Source organism: Podarcis pityusensis, assembly GCF_964106645.2.
Source record: "Podarcis pityusensis genome assembly, chromosome: 3".
Classification (NCBI taxonomy): domain Eukaryota; kingdom Metazoa; phylum Chordata; class Lepidosauria; order Squamata; family Lacertidae; genus Podarcis; species Podarcis pityusensis.
In genome coordinates this window covers 94,833,473-94,851,824 of record NC_138026.1, presented here as the reverse complement: position 1 = coordinate 94,851,824, position 18,352 = coordinate 94,833,473, and the positions used below count along the sequence as shown (strand labels likewise).

The 18,352-nt window shown below is 51.6% G+C and overlaps 1 long non-coding RNA gene across 1 annotated transcript in view; it reads left to right on the top strand.

Annotated features, from left to right (window-relative positions):
• Positions 1-4,416: 4,416 nt before the first annotated feature.
• Positions 4,417-18,352, top strand: part of LOC308474400 — a 47,964-nt gene continuing 34,028 nt past the window's right edge. The window contains exon 1 of the long non-coding RNA XR_013984696.1: positions 4,417-4,485. This is a non-coding gene — a long non-coding RNA (uncharacterized lncRNA). The remainder of the gene's footprint in view (positions 4,486-18,352) is intronic.

The following is an 18,352-nucleotide window of genomic DNA, read 5'->3' as shown; positions in this document are numbered from 1 at the left end:
CGCACGCCCACACTGTCGGTGCGAAGATGTGCATGGCGGCCGCTGGCGTTGCCTCCTCCAGATACTGTGGCTTACGGGAGAGAGCATCCGCCATGACGTTGGTGTCCCCCGGGACATACTCTATTCGGAAGTCGAAATTCGCAAAGAACTCAGCCCAACGTATCTGCCTCTGGTTCAGGAACTGTGCCGTGCGCCAGTGCTCTAGATTCTTGTGGTCCGTGCAGACCTGCACCGTGTGCTTGGCGCCGATCAGGAAGTGCCTCCACGCTTTGAACGCTGCATGAATGGCCAGCAACTCCCTGTCCCAGATGGTGTAGTTCTGTTCGGACTTGCTGAGCTTCCTTGAGTAAAACGCTCCCGGCCTCCAAACCCCCTGCGTGTCTTTCTGCAGCAGGACTGCTCCCACGGCTCTGTCCGAAGCGTCTGTCTCCACCCTCATCGGCCTGCTGGGGTTGACATGAAGCAGCTGCTCTTCCGACGCGAAGAGACGCTTGAGTGCCTGAAAGGACTGCTCCGCCTGCTCTGTCCAGATGAACTTCTTTTCCTTGGAGCTGAGCGTGTCCGTGATGGCCGCTGTCTGCATCGCAAAGCCTTTGATAAACTTGCGATAGAAGTTCGCGAAGCCGACAAACCGTTGGACCTCCTTCCGGTTGCGTGGGCTTTTCCAATCCAACACTGCTCGGACCTTGGCGCTGTCCATGGCGAGCCCTTTATCAGACAACTTGTAGCCCAGGAAATCCACCTCGGTCACGTCGAATTGGCACTTCTCCAGCTTGGCGTAAAGCCTATGTTGCTGTAGCCTGCTCAGCACTTCCTTGACGTGTCTGTCATGCTCCTGCTGCGATTCCGAAAAGATCAGGATGTCATCCAAGAAACAGACGCACGTCTTGTAGAGGAGCCCCGCCAACACGTGATGCATGAAAGCTTGAAAAACGTGGGAGCCATTTTGCAATCCAAAAGGCATAACTCTATATTCGTAGGTGCCCAGGGGCGTGAACATGGCTGTCTTCCACTCATCTCCCTCCCGCATGCGAATGAGGTTGTATGCCCCTCGCAGGTCCAACTTGGTGAACACTCTGCCCTTCCGTACCTTTGCGAGGAGGTCGTCGATTCGGGGCATGGGGAAGTCCGATGGCTTGGTCACACTGTTCAAGATGCGAAAGTCCACTACAAGTCTTTTTTGGGGCGTGTCCCGCTTCTTAACAAAGAATACCGGACTGCCCCCCGCTGCCTTGGACTCTCGGATGAAACCGCGCTCCAAATTATGATCTATGAACTCTTTGAGTTCCTGCAGTTCGTCCTCAGACATGGAATACAGCTTCCCTTTGGGTAGCGCCGCCCCCGGCAGCAGGTCAATTTTGCAGTCATATGGTCTGTGGGGGGGTAGCCTGTCTGCCTCTTTCTCGCAGAAAACCTCCAAAAATTCTGCGTACTTGTGGGGGACCGCTTGCAGCGTGCCTAGCTGCAGCTGTGACTCCTCTTCCCCTCCTTCCTGCCTGGGCACGATGCAGTGTTCAGCGCAAAAGGAAGAGCCGAAGGTCAGCCGCCTCTGGTACCAAGCCAGCGTCGGGCTGTGCTTGTCCAGCCAACTCATGCCCAATACAATGGGCGTGTCCGATAGTTGAGTGACATTGAAGCTGATGATTTCCCTGTGATTCCCAAGTCGCATCACCATTGGTGGCGTCTGCTTCACCACTTGCCCCCCTAGCAGCTCCCTGCCATCCACCGTGACAACCTGCAGGGGCAGCGTGGCAGGCAGCAACTGTATAGCGTGCCGGTCGACAAAGTCCTGCCCTATAAAGTCCGCATTGCTTCCGGAGTCAATGGTGATTGGCACGTCCATGGTGATTCCATTGGGCAGCTGGAGCGACGCGGTGAGCTTCACTACCGGTTTGGGCGGGAGGGGGTCCATGGGCTGTAAAATCTCTGGGGACTGCTTCACTGACACGTCTGGTTGGGCCCCAGTGCCTCTTCCTCCAACCAGACTCCTTCGTTTCCCTGCTGTGGTTGTCCTTGCTGCGTTGCTGCAGTTGCCATTGCTGAGGCTGCAGTGTGCTTGTGGAGCCTCTGGGAACACTCTTTCGCCATATGCTGTGGATCATCGCAGATGTAACACTTCCTGTTCCCTCTAGGAGGCTTCGCTTTCACTGCTGCCGGTGCTAGGGCTCTGGCTGCTGACTGAGCCCTTGCACCTCCAACCTCCATAGGTTCCGCTCCTCCTCCTGGCGGAGGCGTGGATTGCGCACGTGCTGCTTCTCTGGGAAGGAAGGAGGAGCCCCTGGCTGGTTCGCGCCCTCCACGCCCTTCGTCCCTGCTCCACGGACGTCCTTCCAGCCGCACCCCCACCGCCAGCGCCCTCTGAACGATCTCCTGCGTGGTCCGGGGTCTCTCCCCCCTCGCAATTTCATCTTTAACCGAGCCGTGCAATCCCTCCCAAAACAGGTCTCTTACAGGAGCCGAATCTCTGTCCCATTCCAGGGCACTGACCAAAGCGAAAAAGCGGGCATGGTACTGCCTTACGCTGGCCCTCCCTTGCTTCAGTCCATGTATCTCCTGCCGAGCAAGATCCACGTCAATGCTTGATAAAAAGCACCCATCCATCGCTTTAATAAAGGCATCCGCATTTTGGAGCGCTGGATCATTATCTCTCCACAAATTGCGCAGCCATGCTTTAGCATCTCCATGCAAATGGGACATGATGAATCCCACCTTCTCTTGCTCATCTCTAAAGTCTTTGTTCAGCAGTTGCAGTGCACACATTACATCTGCTCTAAAGTTGGGGTACTGTTGCAAATTCCCATCGAAGTGAGAGACCAGACCGCCTGTTCGTCTCCCCAACCCAATCCCCTCCGGTTTGGGTGTCAGTTGCCCTTGCTTCGTAAGCACTTCCAACCTGACCTGGAGATCCCTGTAGGCGGCAGCTGCGTCCTCCTCTCTCTTCCTGGATGCAAGAGCCTCGGCATTCAGTCGTGTCACTGCTTCTCTGAGTTCCACTATCTGCTGTTCGGCCGTCATGTTGTCTGCCGTTCGTGAGCTCGCTAGTAGGCACCCGCTTTCTCTCCTCTCCTCGAGGACGTAGATGCCCACAATCTTGAGATGGGGCTTACTGTCAGAGCTGCTTCCAGATCCTAGCTCACAGAGGATCACGCTAGCCAGCGATCATTAAATAAAAGTCTTTATTGAGTTACAGTTTCCATTCTCAAGCTGCTGCGTGCAACTCTACGTCTCATGGTTAGATCGGCGAAGCCCCATCTGAGTCTCCGCCCTTTGTACACCAACTTAATATCCTAGCCTTGCTCCACCTTTTCCGCCTGACTGTTCTTCTCTGGGTCCCTCTGCCCCCCGGGGTCTCTTCCTTCCGGGATTCCTCTGACGCTGACGCTGACCCCCCCTGACTCTTCTCCCTCCTTTCGGCGGGCTTTAGGACCTGGCTCCCTTTCCGGGCTGCCTACTGCGCCACCTTCCTGTGCATTTGAACTTGGCACGCGCGCCCAACCTTCCACCTTCCGTCTGACCGTTTCTTCGCTCCCCGATGGAGGTGTGGCCACTCCTGACTCGTGCCCTCCCCCCTGTTGTGAGCTGCCAGCGCTTGATCCCTGGCGCCCTTCCTCTTCCCTGCTCTCTGGCGGTGACGCTGGTCCTGATTTCCAACTGCTCCCCTCTGAGTCCCCTCTGGCTCTATCTTCCTGGGGTGTCCCCCTAGGCTCCCCCCTTGCCCTGGCCACTGGTGCTCCTTTCTGTGAATCTTCTGATTCACTGGAAAGACTCGGAGATCTCGGGTCGTCGTCATCACTCATCTTTTCTTCTGCCTCCTCTCCCTCGCTCTCTGTTTCCTCCCTTGCCCTTGCCTCTGCTCCTGAACCCCTGACAGAGGGTATCAGATGATCTGTGGGTGATTTGCGGCATTGATAGTACAAAGCACAGGTTCCACTAGGCAATGCAGATCATGGACCAAAGAGTGCCTCATGACATTTTGTGATCTCGAAGCTACCAGCATGAGTTTGACCAAACTGCGGGAGGCAGTGGAAGATAGGAGTGCCTGGTGTGCTCTGGTCCATAAGGTCACGAAGAGTCGGACACGACTAAACGACTAAACAACAACAACCCTGAATAAAGTGCACATGATAGTGTGTCTTGCCAGAGAAAAACTATGGATTGGAGCTTCCTACCAGAAGCCAAATTAATAAAGCATAAGGGAAACATGGGCAGGAATTCAGAGGGAGAGGGGCAAGAGAACTCCTTTATGAGCAACACGTCTCATTTTCAAATAGAGGAAATTCCTTCCATGGCTCTCCAATCACAATGGTTCAATAAACAGAAGCACATGGAGGAAAGTGAATCCTGTTTATTTCACCCCATTCAACCTTAAATGCATATAGCACAAAAGCTAATCCTGGGCTTACATTTCTGCAATACGCCAGGTATGCTACTGAAGAGCACCTTTCTCATGCCTGCAATTGCAGAGGACTTGCCCACAAAACACAGGTAAGTGAGGCACACTTCAAACTGTCATAGGTGTCACTGCAGGAAAAGCAGCTATTCTTCTGCGATTTGGTAGGGTTTGTGCACTCCAAAGGGGCAACCATGGCTACAAATTCCATCCAGCTCTCCCAAAATAAAACAAGAAGGAGATTGTTCCTCCTTCTAAAAATAAATAAATCAAAGAGTCCAGACCCCCAAACCCTGGAGGTATTTGCTTGCAATTTGGTGGGCTTAATCCACTCTGGAGAGGCTGCTAGGCTGTACATTTCATCCATTTCTTTCAAGAAGGGAAAAAGTTATAGCCATATTTTGATTCTCCATAATAGCGAAATATGGGAAATGGAGCTTTGTTTTTAATGAAGCTGCTTTGAACCTGAAGCATGAATTGAATCGGACAGACTATGGAGTGACTCAGAACAGATTGTACCACTTCCTGAAGTGAATCAAATCTTGGGGCTGGTGCACACTGCGACTTCCTATGTTACAATGTACATAGTCCAGTATTATAAAGCATGGATTTCCTTTCTCAAGTCAAGGTAGGCAGAAGTCCAGGTTCTGTGGGTGTTGGGTGTGGAGCTTCTGCACAGCTTTTTGATTTTTTGGGGGGGTTGGGGCATGGAGGCAACCTCCGAGATGCAGCTGTTGTTCCTTAAGAGTGCAGAGAGTTAGGAGGTTCCTATTCCTCTCACAGAGCTACAATTCTCAGAGTTCCTTGTGAAGAGGGATTGATTGTAAACCTGATTCCTTGTTGACATGAATTGTGCTTCTGGCCCACGGAGGGAGCATGAATAGTGCAAATCATTGAATACACAAAAGTGTAAATAATAGTGTAAATTGTGGTCATCAGGTGGGGAGAGGAAACACACTTTATTTACTCATGGGCAAGAAAGAAATAACAAATTTTGTGGGAAGGGATGCTGTCTGATTGTTAATATACTAAAATCAAAGTCCTTTTTAGTAATAAACTGAACTGTAGCCTGTACCAGCAGGAAGGCAAAAACCAGTGTTAGGAAGTGGTGAAAATGCTGGAAAGAGATCCTTCAATTATACCTAAATTATCCAAGTAGTTAGACAAGATCCATATCATTTGCAACGACCTTGATCTTAGGACTCATTGATATTTTAGGTGATGTTCTTTTAATTTTTGCAAATTTGTAACATTAGTTATGGTTCAGTACCAGTATCAAGATCATTAGTATTAAGTCAAACACTTATATGGATTCACAAGGCAGCAATAGCAATGGAACTTCCAACTATTTATCTGAAAGTTTCAACTCTAGTTTGCCGTCATCTTCTGCTCTTGGTGGCTCTGAGATGGCTCCCTACAGAGCAGAACCTGCTCTGCTTTAAAGATACATGCCTGCCATTCATAAATTTTGGAACCCATAATTAGAGGCACGGACTCTTAAGTCTCAAAGCAATGTGAAGATAATCAAGTCCAATCTGCTGAACTGACACAAAATTCACCGTGCCAACCATTTTCATTTGTACCCCCCAGGATTCAAGAAGCACTGACTCAAATAGGATGAACCTATTGCCTTGCGGTGCTGGGAAGCTGGTACACCAGGGTTAACATTGCCATAGCACAGACAATTCAACCAACAGATCAACCAACCAAAGCTTGATTAATTACTTAACATTTTTTTTTACACTAAAAAAAAAAAAAATGTCCAGTAGCACCTTAGAGACCAACTAAGTTTGTTCTGGATATACCCAGTTACCTGGGAGTAAAGATGGAAGTATCTGTCCCTTTCAGTTCTTTCAGTTTCTCATTTGTCCGGTCATAAATTCAATTCTCCACATTTCTGCATCAGTTTGCTTAAAAAAAAAAGTGCAAATTTCAAAGGCTGGCTGTATTTTGGTTCTAATATTGTTTTGGAGTTTAAAATGTCAGTTTCTCCCTCCCCCCCTTTCCTACCTGAGCATAAGCCTTCTGCACTTTAGTGGAACTTGTTTCTGAGTAGCTAAGCATTGCACTGCTGCTTGAGTTGCAACCCTACGTTATCAACTTCAGCTTCCTGCAGTGTGATTATCTGTCTCCTGTAAGAGAAACTAAAAAAAAAAAAGTAAGAGCAAAAACAATTTGAAAGCCAACCATTTTGTATATATGCGGAACAGATGAGAAAAGATGAACCAATGTGTTGTTATTGGGTTGTGGTTTTTTTTAGACAGCTTGAAACAGCTGGTTTGAGCCTGCAGGTAAGAGTGGTCAAGTTTTTCACCTTCACATTTACTCTCACATCTTCCCTCAGTAGATCATTCCCTGAGCTGAAAGAAATAGGAGTCAGAAGCGGTGCAGCGGTGCATGCCTGCTCAGCTTATTAAAACGGGGAAAAGGCAATATTTCACCCCCCAGAAATAAAAAAAAAAAGATAGACAAGTAAGAGAGGCTAATCCATCTGATGAAATTAGCAGGCAGAGTATGTAGCTGTTTGAAATGATGAACGAGGTTGAAATAGCTACACAGGCTTACATCCAGTGGGATAATTACTCCAAGCTCTCGGGCTAAAATCTGTCTTGGAGGAACCGGGAGGCTTTGATGACTCAATTTCAATGGGCATGCTTATGAAATACATAGTAAAAGCTATTAAAACTGAATTGTTCTTGGGTGGTATTCTGAGACTGGGCTACTGACCCCATCAGGCTGTTTTTTAATAAGCTGCACGCTAGCTATGCTCCCAGAAGTGGAGCCTGCGTTAGCTGCCCACCTGCTGTGCCTTAACCACCTCGTACCCCCTGCACCCCATTGTGAGCAATTATTATGGTTCCAGAATGCATCCTGCTTTCTACGTATGGAAATGTGGGATAAAGCTCTCTGCCGAACCTCTGCTGCCGTCCTCCCGGTTTTAGATTCAGCCTGCATATATTAACCTGTGCATCATGTTAAAGAGATGGCACGCTTCACAATCCCTCTCCTGTAGTAGATTTCATTATCTATAAAGCCTGCTGCAGAAATGAAAGCATTTGGAAACAAAAATAATATTCAGAATATTGCAGGTGTAGAACACTTTGCAAACTGTTAGTAATTGCTGGTATACCACTAATACCTTGTGGGTGCAGCCTACATGCATATCAAATAGCCGTTTTCTACCTGATGTCAAAGTACATTAACCGTCTGGGGGTGTAGTTCATGTTCCTCCTTTTGCAGGAGATATGTATAAATGTACAAGCCTCCCCCCCCCCAGCCCATAATTCCAGTCTGGTTCAATGAGCACTGGACCTCTTTTGAAGGTTTTTTTTAAAAAAATATTGAAAATACTTCTGTTCAAAGAGCTTCCAGAGTGATTTACAAAAACAAGGTGGAAGGCAAAGAAACCAATATTTTTTTTTAAGCCCCTAATACTTTTTACAAAGGAGAATAAACAAACTTTTTTTTAACTGAAGGACTTTATTTTTTTCCTTCAGATTTGTTATCTCACGTAGCGATCATACAGGACCCTTCTGACAACTCTTCTGATACCTCTACGAGTGAATCAGTGATGGGTCCGTCAGAGCTGATCCCAAGTGTCTGTCTATATTGGGGGGTGGGGGGCCTTTTGGGCCTAGTGCACCAGATCTTTATCTCCCCTCACCTCATGGGCCAACTTTCACAGGTAGGCAGTGCCAATCACTTGTCAATCATCTGGCGTCAGGCAGTCCCACTCACCTGTCAAAGTTAACTTGCAGGGATGAGGGGAGGTTGACCTGCTTTGTCAGTACATTTCCTGCAAGAAACACACTGGCGAAGCAGCACCTGGCAGGACTGAATGCTCCACTCTTCAGCTGAGTCTGCTTCAGCATCTGTGCTCAGATGATGAGCAGAGACTCTAAGCCTGATCTCTGCAAGGCTCTAAGCAGGGAACTGGTATGCACAGCCAATGCAGAATTGAACCCCACTATCTGCTGACATGTATGGAAGTGAGAGCTGGACCATAAAGAAGGCTGATCGCCAAAGAATTGATGCTTTTGAATTATGGTGCTGGAGGAGACTCTTGAGAGTCCCATGGACTGCAAGAAGATCAAACCTATCCATTCTGAAGGAAATCAGCCCTGAGTGCTCACTGGAAGGACAGATCGTGAAGCTGAGGCTCCAGTACTTTGGCCACCTCACGAAAAGAGAAGACTCCCTGGAAAAGACCCTGATGTTGGGAAAGATGGAGGGCACAAGGAGAAGGGGACGACAGAGGACGAGATGGTTGGACAGTGGTCTCGAAGCTACCAGCATGAGTTTGACCAAGCTGCGGGAGGCAGTGGAAGACAGGAGTGCCTGGTGTGCTCTGGTCCATGGGGTCAGGAAGAGTCGGACACGACTAGATGACTAAACAACAACAATCAGCTGACATCACCCATTGACATCAGCTGACTGACAAGTGACCATGGTTTAGAGGGAATGGCTTTGCCATTTATGGTTACTCCGTACATATACATTAGTCCTGGGGTGGAGAAGCTCGAGGGCCACATTCCATTCTGAGAAACCACTTGGACGCCACATGGCAGTGGTAGGAGGAGCCAGAGGCAAAAGTGGGTGGAGCAACAAATGTAAAATTTGCCTTTGTACTACTGGCTAGTTTCTACAAACACACACACACTCTGTACCCTCTATCCAGGCACACAGGAAGCAATATCAGAGCTCAAGGACCCATTGCAGCCAGCCAAAAACCCTTGGGAGGTGAAACAGGCCTGGACAAGAGAGTGTGTGGCCTAGGGAGTGTTATGAGGACTACACAGCAACATTCATCCCCCAGGCCTGAGGTTCTCCACCCCACCCCAGTATCCCCTTGCATCGCTTTGTAAGAGGTTACAAATTTGCTTACAGCCATTTCTCATAATTCATAATTCATAATTTCTCATGTTTCTCAGCAGGCCCTGCTCTCTGATCCCAGGGTCCTGCTTTAGCAGCAGTTGGGCCAGATCCTTAGCACTTGCACTGCTGTAGTTTCAGGAAGCGTGGGCATCTTTGGGCAGCTGCCAACCCTCCACGGATGCTGCTGCTTGTGCTGCCTTGGGCCAGCCTGCCTGCTTCCCCGGGCTTGGAATTTACCTCAGTTGGCAGGAGGCTGCAAGGTGCTTGCCCTTTTAGTTTCCCACAAAGCCCTGAAACGACACACCATGGGGGCACTGATTCCAGGCGAGCAGGTGGCACTTTGCCAGGGAGGCAATTGGTGAGATGGGGGTGGGGGCTGGTGTAAAAATTATTCTGTCAGGACTCCGAAAGAGCATTACATCTGACTGCCCAACAGGAATTAAATGCAGTTGAAGCTGTTGCCTATAAACTGGTGCTACATCTTTTCCATTTCACCCAGCAATCTTTTACCCAGATGCCAACTTTGCTGCCACATACACCCGGACAACACCATTACTGGCCCCAACAACATCACACATACCATCTCGGGACTATTCAATTGCTCATCATCTAACATTGTGTATGGCATCAAATGCCAACAGTGTCCTTCAGCTCTCTATATTGGACAAACAGGCCAAACCTTACGCCAAAGAATAAATGGACATAAATCTGACATCAAGAATCACAAAACAGAGAAACCAGTAGGAGAACACTTCTGTCAGGGGTTCAGGAGCAGAGGCAAGGGCAAGGGAGGAAACAGAGAGCGAGGGAGAGGAGGCAGAAGAAAAGATGAGTGATGACGACGACCCGAGATCTCCGAGTCTTTCCAGTGAATCAGAAGATTCACAGAAAGGAGCACCAGTGGCCAGGGCAAGGGGGGAGCCTAGGGGGACACCCCAGGAAGATAGAGCCAGAGGGGACTCAGAGGGGAGCAGTTGGAAATCAGGACCAGCGTCACCGCCAGAGAGCAGGGAAGAGGAAGGGCGCCAGGGATCAAGCGCTGGCAGCTCACAACAGGGGGGAGGGCACGAGTCAGGAGTGGCCACACCTCCATCGGGGAGCGAAGAAACGGTCAGACGGAAGGTGGAAGGTTGGGCGCGCGTGCCAAGTTCAAATGCACAGGAAGGTGGCGCAGTAGGCAGCCCGGAAAGGGAGCCAGGTCCTAAAGCCCACCGAAAGGAGGGAGAAGAGTCAGGGGGGTCAGCGTCAGAGGAATCCCGGAAGGAAGAGACCCCGGGGGGCAGAGGGACCCAGAGAAGAACAGTCAGGCGGAAAAGGTGGAGCAAGGCTAGGATATTAAGTTGGTGTACAAGGGGCGGAGACTCAGATGGAGCTTCGCCGATCTAACCATGAGACGTAGAGTTGCACGCAGCAGCTTGAGAATGGAAACTGTAACTCAATAAAGACTTTTATTTAATGATCGCTGGCTAGCGTGATCCTCTGTGAGCTAGGATCTGGAAGCAGCTCTGACAGTAAGCTCCATCCCTAGATTGTGGGCATCTACGTCCTCGCGGAGAGGAGAGAAAGCGGGTGCCTACTAGCGAGCTCACGAACGGCAGACAACATGACGGCCGAACAGCAGATAGTGGAACTCAGAGAAGCAGTGACACGACTGAATGCCGAGGCTCTTGCATCCAGGAAGAGAGAGGAGGACGCAGCTGCCGCCTACAGGGATCTCCAGGTCAGGTTGGAAGTGCTTACGAAGCAAGGGCAACTGACACCCAAACCGGAGGGGATTGGGTTGGGGAGACGAACAGGCGGTCTGGTCTCTCACTTCGATGGGAATTTGCAACAGTACCCCAACTTTAGAGCAGATGTAATGTGTGCACTGCAACTGCTGAACAAAGACTTTAGAGATGAGCAAGAGAAGGTGGGATTCATCATGTCCCATTTGCATGGAGATGCTAAAGCATGGCTGCGCAATTTGTGGAGAGATAAGGATCCGGCGCTCCAAAATGCGGATGCCTTTATTAAAGCGATGGATGGGTGCTTTTTATCAAGCATTGACGTGGATCTTGCTCGGCAGGAGATACATGGACTGAAGCAAGGGAGGGCCAGCGTAAGGCAGTACCATGCCCGCTTTTTCGCTTTGGTCAGTGCCCTGGAATGGGACAGAGATTCGGCTCCTGTAAGAGACCTGTTTTGGGAGGGATTGCACGGCTCGGTTAAAGATGAAATTGCGAGGGGGGAGAGACCCCGGACCACGCAGGAGATCGTTCAGAGGGCGCTGGCGGTGGGGGTGCGGCTGGAAGGACGTCCGTGGAGCAGGGACGAAGGGCGTGGAGGGCGCGAACCAGCCAGGGGCTCCTCCTTCCTTCCCAGAGAAGCAGCGCGTGCGCAATCCACGCCTCCGCCAGGAGGAGGAGCGGAACCTATGGAGGTTGGAGGTGCAAGGGCTCAGTCAGCAGCCAGAGCCCTAGCACCGGCAGCAGTGAAAGCGAAGCCTCCTAGAGGGAACAGGAAGTGTTACATCTGCGATGATCCACAGCATATGGCGAAAGAGTGTCCCCAGAGGCTCCACAAGCACACTGCAGCCTCAGCAATGGTAACTGCAGCAACGCAGCAAGGACAACCACAGCAGGGAAACGAAGGAGTCTGGTTGGAGGAAGAGGCACTGGGGCCCAGCCAGACGTGTCAGTGAAGCAGTCCCCAGAGATTTTACAGCCCATGGACCCCCTCCCGCCCAAACCGGTAGTGAAGCTCACCGCGTCGCTCCAGCTGCCCAATGGAATCACCATGGACGTGCCAATCACCATTGACTCCGGAAGCAATGCGGACTTTATAGGGCAGGACTTTGTCGACCGGCACGCTATACAGTTGCTGCCTGCCACGCTGCCCCTGCAGGTTGTCACGGTGGATGGCAGGGAGCTGCTAGGGGGGCAAGTGGTGAAGCAGACGCCACCAATGGTGATGCGACTTGGGAATCACAGGGAAATCATCAGCTTCAATGTCACTCAACTATCGGACACGCCCATTGTATTGGGCATGAGTTGGCTGGACAAGCACAGCCCGACGCTGGCTTGGTACCAGAGGCAGCTGACCTTCGGCTCTTCCTTTTGCGCTGAACACTGCATCGTGCCCAGGCAGGAAGGAGGGGAAGAGGAGTCACAGCTGCAGCTAGGCACGCTGCAAGCGGTTCCCCACAAGTACGCAGAATTTTTGGAGGTTTTCTGCGAGAAAGAGGCAGACAGGCTACCCCCCCCACAGACCATATGACTGCAAAATTGACCTGCTGCCGGGGGCGGCGCTACCCAAAGGGAAGCTGTATTCCATGTCTGAGGACGAACTGCAGGAACTCAAAGAGTTCATAGATCATAATTTGGAGCGCGGTTTCATCCGAGAGTCCAAGGCAGCAGGGGGCAGTCCGGTATTCTTTGTTAAGAAGCGGGACACGCCCCAAAAAAGACTTGTAGTGGACTTTCGCATCTTGAACAGTGTGACCAAGCCATCGGACTTCCCCATGCCCCGAATCGACGACCTCCTCGCAAAGGTACGGAAGGGCAGAGTGTTCACCAAGTTGGACCTGCGAGGGGCATACAACCTCATTCGCATGCGGGAGGGAGATGAGTGGAAGACAGCCATGTTCACGCCCCTGGGCACCTACGAATATAGAGTTATGCCTTTTGGATTGCAAAATGGCTCCCACGTTTTTCAAGCTTTCATGCATCACGTGTTGGCGGGGCTCCTCTACAAGACGTGCGTCTGTTTCTTGGATGACATCCTGATCTTTTCGGAATCGCAGCAGGAGCATGACAGACACGTCAAGGAAGTGCTGAGCAGGCTACAGCAACATAGGCTTTACGCCAAGCTGGAGAAGTGCCAATTCGACGTGACCGAGGTGGATTTCCTGGGCTACAAGTTGTCTGATAAAGGGCTCGCCATGGACAGCGCCAAGGTCCGAGCAGTGTTGGATTGGAAAAGCCCACGCAACCGGAAGGAGGTCCAACGGTTTGTCGGCTTCGCGAACTTCTATCGCAAGTTTATCAAAGGCTTTGCGATGCAGACAGCGGCCATCACGGACACGCTCAGCTCCAAGAAAAAGAAGTTCATCTGGACAGAGCAGGCGGAGCAGTCCTTTCAGGCACTCAAGCGTCTCTTCGCGTCGGAAGAGCAGCTGCTTCATGTCAACCCCAGCAGGCCGATGAGGGTGGAGACAGACGCTTCGGACAGAGCCGTGGGAGCAGTCCTGCTGCAGAAAGACCCGCAGGGGGTTTGGAGGCCGGGAGCGTTTTACTCAAGGAAGCTCAGCAAGTCCGAACAGAACTACACCATCTGGGACAGGGAGTTGCTGGCCATTCATGCAGCGTTCAAAGCGTGGAGGCACTTCCTGATCGGCGCCAAGCACACGGTGCAGGTCTGCACGGACCACAAGAATCTAGAGCACTGGCGCACGGCACAGTTCCTGAACCAGAGGCAGATACGTTGGGCTGAGTTCTTTGCGAATTTCGACTTCCGAATAGAGTATGTCCCGGGGGACACCAACATCATGGCGGATGCTCTCTCCCGTAAGCCACAGTATCTGGAGGAGGCAACGCCAGCGGCCGCCATGCACATCTTCGCACCGACAGTGTGGGCGTGCGCGGCGGCAACAGTTGACCTGGATGCGGTGCGACGAGCGTTGCAGGATGACTCCTTCGCGCAAGCAAAGATGGCAGAGGTGCACAGGGGCACGGCAGCGACCGACGAGTTCCAGCTGCGAGATGGTTTGCTCATCCGTAAAGGGGCCATCTACGTGCCGGGAGACGAACTTTGCGCCAAGGTACTGCAGCAGCTGCACGACGCGCCCACTGCCGGGCACTTTGGCAAGGAGAAGACGGTGGAATTAGTAGCCAGAGACTTCTGGTGGCCCGGAATGAGAGGGGAAGTCGCGGACTACGTGGCGAGGTGTGACACCTGCCAGAGGTCCAAACCAGTGCACAGACCGCCGGCCGGACTGCTGGAACCGCTGCAAACTCCGTTCGAGCCATGGGAGAGAGTGGCCCTGGACTTTGTCACGGATCTGCCCAGCTCGAGGGGCAAGACGGCTGTGCTGGTGGTGGTGGATTTGTTCTCCAAGATGGCACATTTCATTCCGTGTGCGAAGGTGGCCACGGCGGAACAAACCGCCAAACTGTTCATAGACCACGTGTTCAAGGTTCACGGTCTGCCGCGGTCTATTCTGTCCGACCGAGGGCGACAGTTCATCTCAAACTTCTGGCAGAGGCTGATGGGCTTCCTGAACGTCAAGATCAACCTGGCGTCGGCTAGACACCCGCAGACCAACGGGCAAGCGGAGCGGGTCAATGCCATCATGCAGCAGTACCTGAGATGTTATGCGAATCAACAGCCTGCGACGTGGGTGGATTACCTGCCTCTCGCCGAGTTCGCCTACAACAACACGAAGCACGTGTCCACGGGGGTCACGCCGTTCTTCGCCAACAACGGGAGGCACCCTAGAACCTTCCCGGGACTGGAAAGAATGGGGGAGGGGGAGCCGCAGACAGCAGATGCGTTCGCGTCGGAGTTGCAGGAGGTCCACGATCAGCTGCGGCGGCACCTGGAGCTGGCTAAACACGCATACAAGGTACAAGCGGACAAACACAGAAGGGTTGGCGAAGAGATCCATGTGGGAGACTGGGTCTGGTTAGCAGCCCACGCAGTGCCGGCCAGGTCGTTGGCGAAGAAGAAACTAGGGCATAAACAACTGGGGCCCTACCAAGTCGACGAACAGGTCAACCCGGTGGCTTTCAGGCTGGCTCTTCCGGAGGGTTCCAGAATGCATCCGGTGTTCCACAGATCGGTGCTCACTCCCTACAAGGCACCTCACAGGTTTCAGGAACCAGGAACGGCACCGGGTCCGCTCCGAGAGAGAACCGGGCAAGGGGGAGTGGCACAGGAGGAGCGCATCAACGAAGTCACGGAGATTTTGGACTCCAGATGGGGGGAAGAGGGGGTAGAATACCTTCTCGCCAAGGAGGGCACCCCGGCCAGTGCCAACAGCTGGGTGCCGGGCTACGCTTTAGACGAACCTCTGCTCAAAGAAGAGTTTCATGCCCTCTTCCCACATAGGCCAATGCCAGCAGACTTTTTCGACGACTGGCTTTTCACGCCCACGCTTTCAGCCAGCACGTTCCGGGGGTTCGACTCGGACGAGGAACCGACACGAGACGCCCGTTCCCCAGAGGGGTCACCCTCGGGATCTGCTTCAGAACCCTCGTATTGGTGGGATGATCGACCAGAGGAGCAGTTCCGCAGAAGGTGGCTGGAGGGTCCAGGACGAGCAACGTCTCCAGAAGGCAACGAGGGAGAGACGGACATGGACGTTTTCGGGGACGACCCGGGTTTCGAGCACGGCGGCACAGAGATGGAAGCGGAGGTGACCGTCGTCAACGAGAGCAGGGAGGAAGAACCGGAAGACTTCGGATGGCGGCCCGCCACGGGAAGCGAACTGTATCCGACATTCGTCCCCCTGACACGGCAGCACCCAGATCCCGCACCGGAAGGAGGGGAGGGGGGAAGAGGGGGCTTCGAGGGGGGGATGGATGTCAGGGGTTCAGGAGCAGAGGCAAGGGCAAGGGAGGAAACAGAGAGCGAGGGAGAGGAGGCAGAAGAAAAGATGAGTGATGACGACGACCCGAGATCTCCGAGTCTTTCCAGTGAATCAGAAGATTCACAGAAAGGAGCACCAGTGGCCAGGGCAAGGGGGGAGCCTAGGGGGACACCCCAGGAAGATAGAGCCAGAGGGGACTCAGAGGGGAGCAGTTGGAAATCAGGACCAGCGTCACCGCCAGAGAGCAGGGAAGAGGAAGGGCGCCAGGGATCAAGCGCTGGCAGCTCACAACAGGGGGGAGGGCACGAGTCAGGAGTGGCCACACCTCCATCGGGGAGCGAAGAAACGGTCAGACGGAAGGTGGAAGGTTGGGCACGCGTGCCAAGTTCAAATGCACAGGAAGGTGGCGCAGTAGGCAGCCCGGAAAGGGAGCCAGGTCCTAAAGCCCGCCGAAAGGAGGGAGAAGAGTCAGGGGGGTCAGCGTCAGCGTCAGAGGAATCCCGGAAGGAAGAGACCCCGGGGGGCAGAGGGACCCAGAGAAGAACAGTCAGGCGGAAAAGGTGGAGCAAGGCTAGGATATTAAGTTGGTGTACAAGGGGCGGAGACTCAGATGGAGCTTCGCCGATCTAACCATGAGACGTAGAGTTGCACGCAGCAGCTTGAGAATGGAAACTGTAACTCAATAAAGACTTTTATTTAATGATCGCTGGCTAGCGTGATCCTCTGTGAGCTAGGATCTGGAAGCAGCTCTGACAACTTCAATCTCCCAGGACATTCTATACAAGATCTCAAAGTAGCTGTTTTACTACAAAGGAATTTCAGAAATAGACTGGAAAGAGAAGCTGCTGAATTGCAACTCATTACCAAACTTAAAACCATGGAGAGACCTGGTTTGAACAAAGACATTGGATTCTTATCCCATTATACATGACTAAGCCATTTCTCACCTTCTCACCCCTTGCCTTTTCCTGTAAGACCTATTACAGTCGTTAAGAGTCGTCAGCAGGCTCATCTCAGCTATCTGCCAATCTCCCATTCCCACCACCCTTCTGAGTAATACCCCTCCCCACCTTCTCACTATATAGAAGGATCTGGCAACTTCTGTTTCAGTGTATCTGAAGAAGTGTGCTTGCACACGAAAGCTCATACCAAGAACTAACTTAGTTGGTCTTAAAGGTGCTACTGGAAGAATTTTTTTTTATTTTGACCCAGCAATCAAGTCTGGCTTTATTGAAAAGCGCCCTTACAGAGCTTAAGGCAGGCTTCCTCAACCTTGGCCCTTCAGATGTTTACAGCCTACAACTCCCATGATCCCTAGCTGGCAGGACCAGTGGTCAGAGATGCTGGGAATTGTAGTCTCAAAACATCTGGAGGGCCGAGGTTGAGGAAGCCTGGCTGAAGGCAGCATTGGGGTACCTGTGGTCCTCCAGATGTTGCAGGACTATCCCTGACAGTTGGCTCGTGCTGATAGGACTCCCCTTTCCCCCACGGCTCTGTGTGGGGAAAAGGAGTGCCCTAACAACTCTCAGCACCCTTAACAAACTACAGCAGGCATCGGCAAACTTGGTTTTGTTCTGTATGCTGTTGTTTTCAATCAGCCTGAAAGGCTGAGGTTATCCTGCATCAAGCTTCCTCAACCTTGGCCCTCCAGATGTTTTGAGACTACAATTCCCATCATCCCTGGACACTGGTCCTGTTAGCTAGGGATGGTGGGAGTTGTAGTCCCAAAACCTCTGGAGGGCTGAGTTTGCCTATGCCTGAACTATAGCTCCCAGGATACTTTGGGGGAAGGCAGGCATCTTTAAAGTCGTACCATCGCGCTTTAAATGTGTGGTGTGAATGTGGCCTATATCAGCTTTTTTTAGTTTGTACTAGCAGGGCTCCTCCTGCACTCTTGAGATAGGAATGTAAATGCATGCACAATATTAATAACAGTAATAATAAGAATACTCCCGTGTGACGGATAAACAGTAGCCGATGTTAACACAAACATGCTGGGTGTGCCTGGTGAAATGCAGTTGCCCTTTGTCCCAGAATCTCATAATTTTCCCGCGGAGATGGCAGCAAGCCTATATATTTTGGATTAGATCACCTGTCATGTGTTATTCCTTACATAATTGTTTCTGTAACCCACCATTATCCTTATGATTGTTCTTGCTCCATTATCCACTTAGCCTTGCCTAATGCATGTGCCACAGGGAGAATGCGGGAAAGGGGGGGGGGAGCTGAATCAATGGAGGGCTTTTAGTAATAAAGAGACGAGCACCATACCAAAATACAAACAAGAAAGCAATTTAGCATCCTCCCCTGCAGCAGGTGAACGGGAGGAGAACATGCTAGTAGCATAATATGTTTGAGGCCAAGAAGAGGCTTATAATTGCATCTCAACTTCAGGAGCCATTATTTTGCCTAGTTAGTTCTTCTTTCAGCCTGGATCTCTCTCTCTCTTTTTTCCAAGAAGAAATTGATTGCCTTATAACCTAAAATACAGGACTAGAGGGGATTCTCCAGACCAGAAA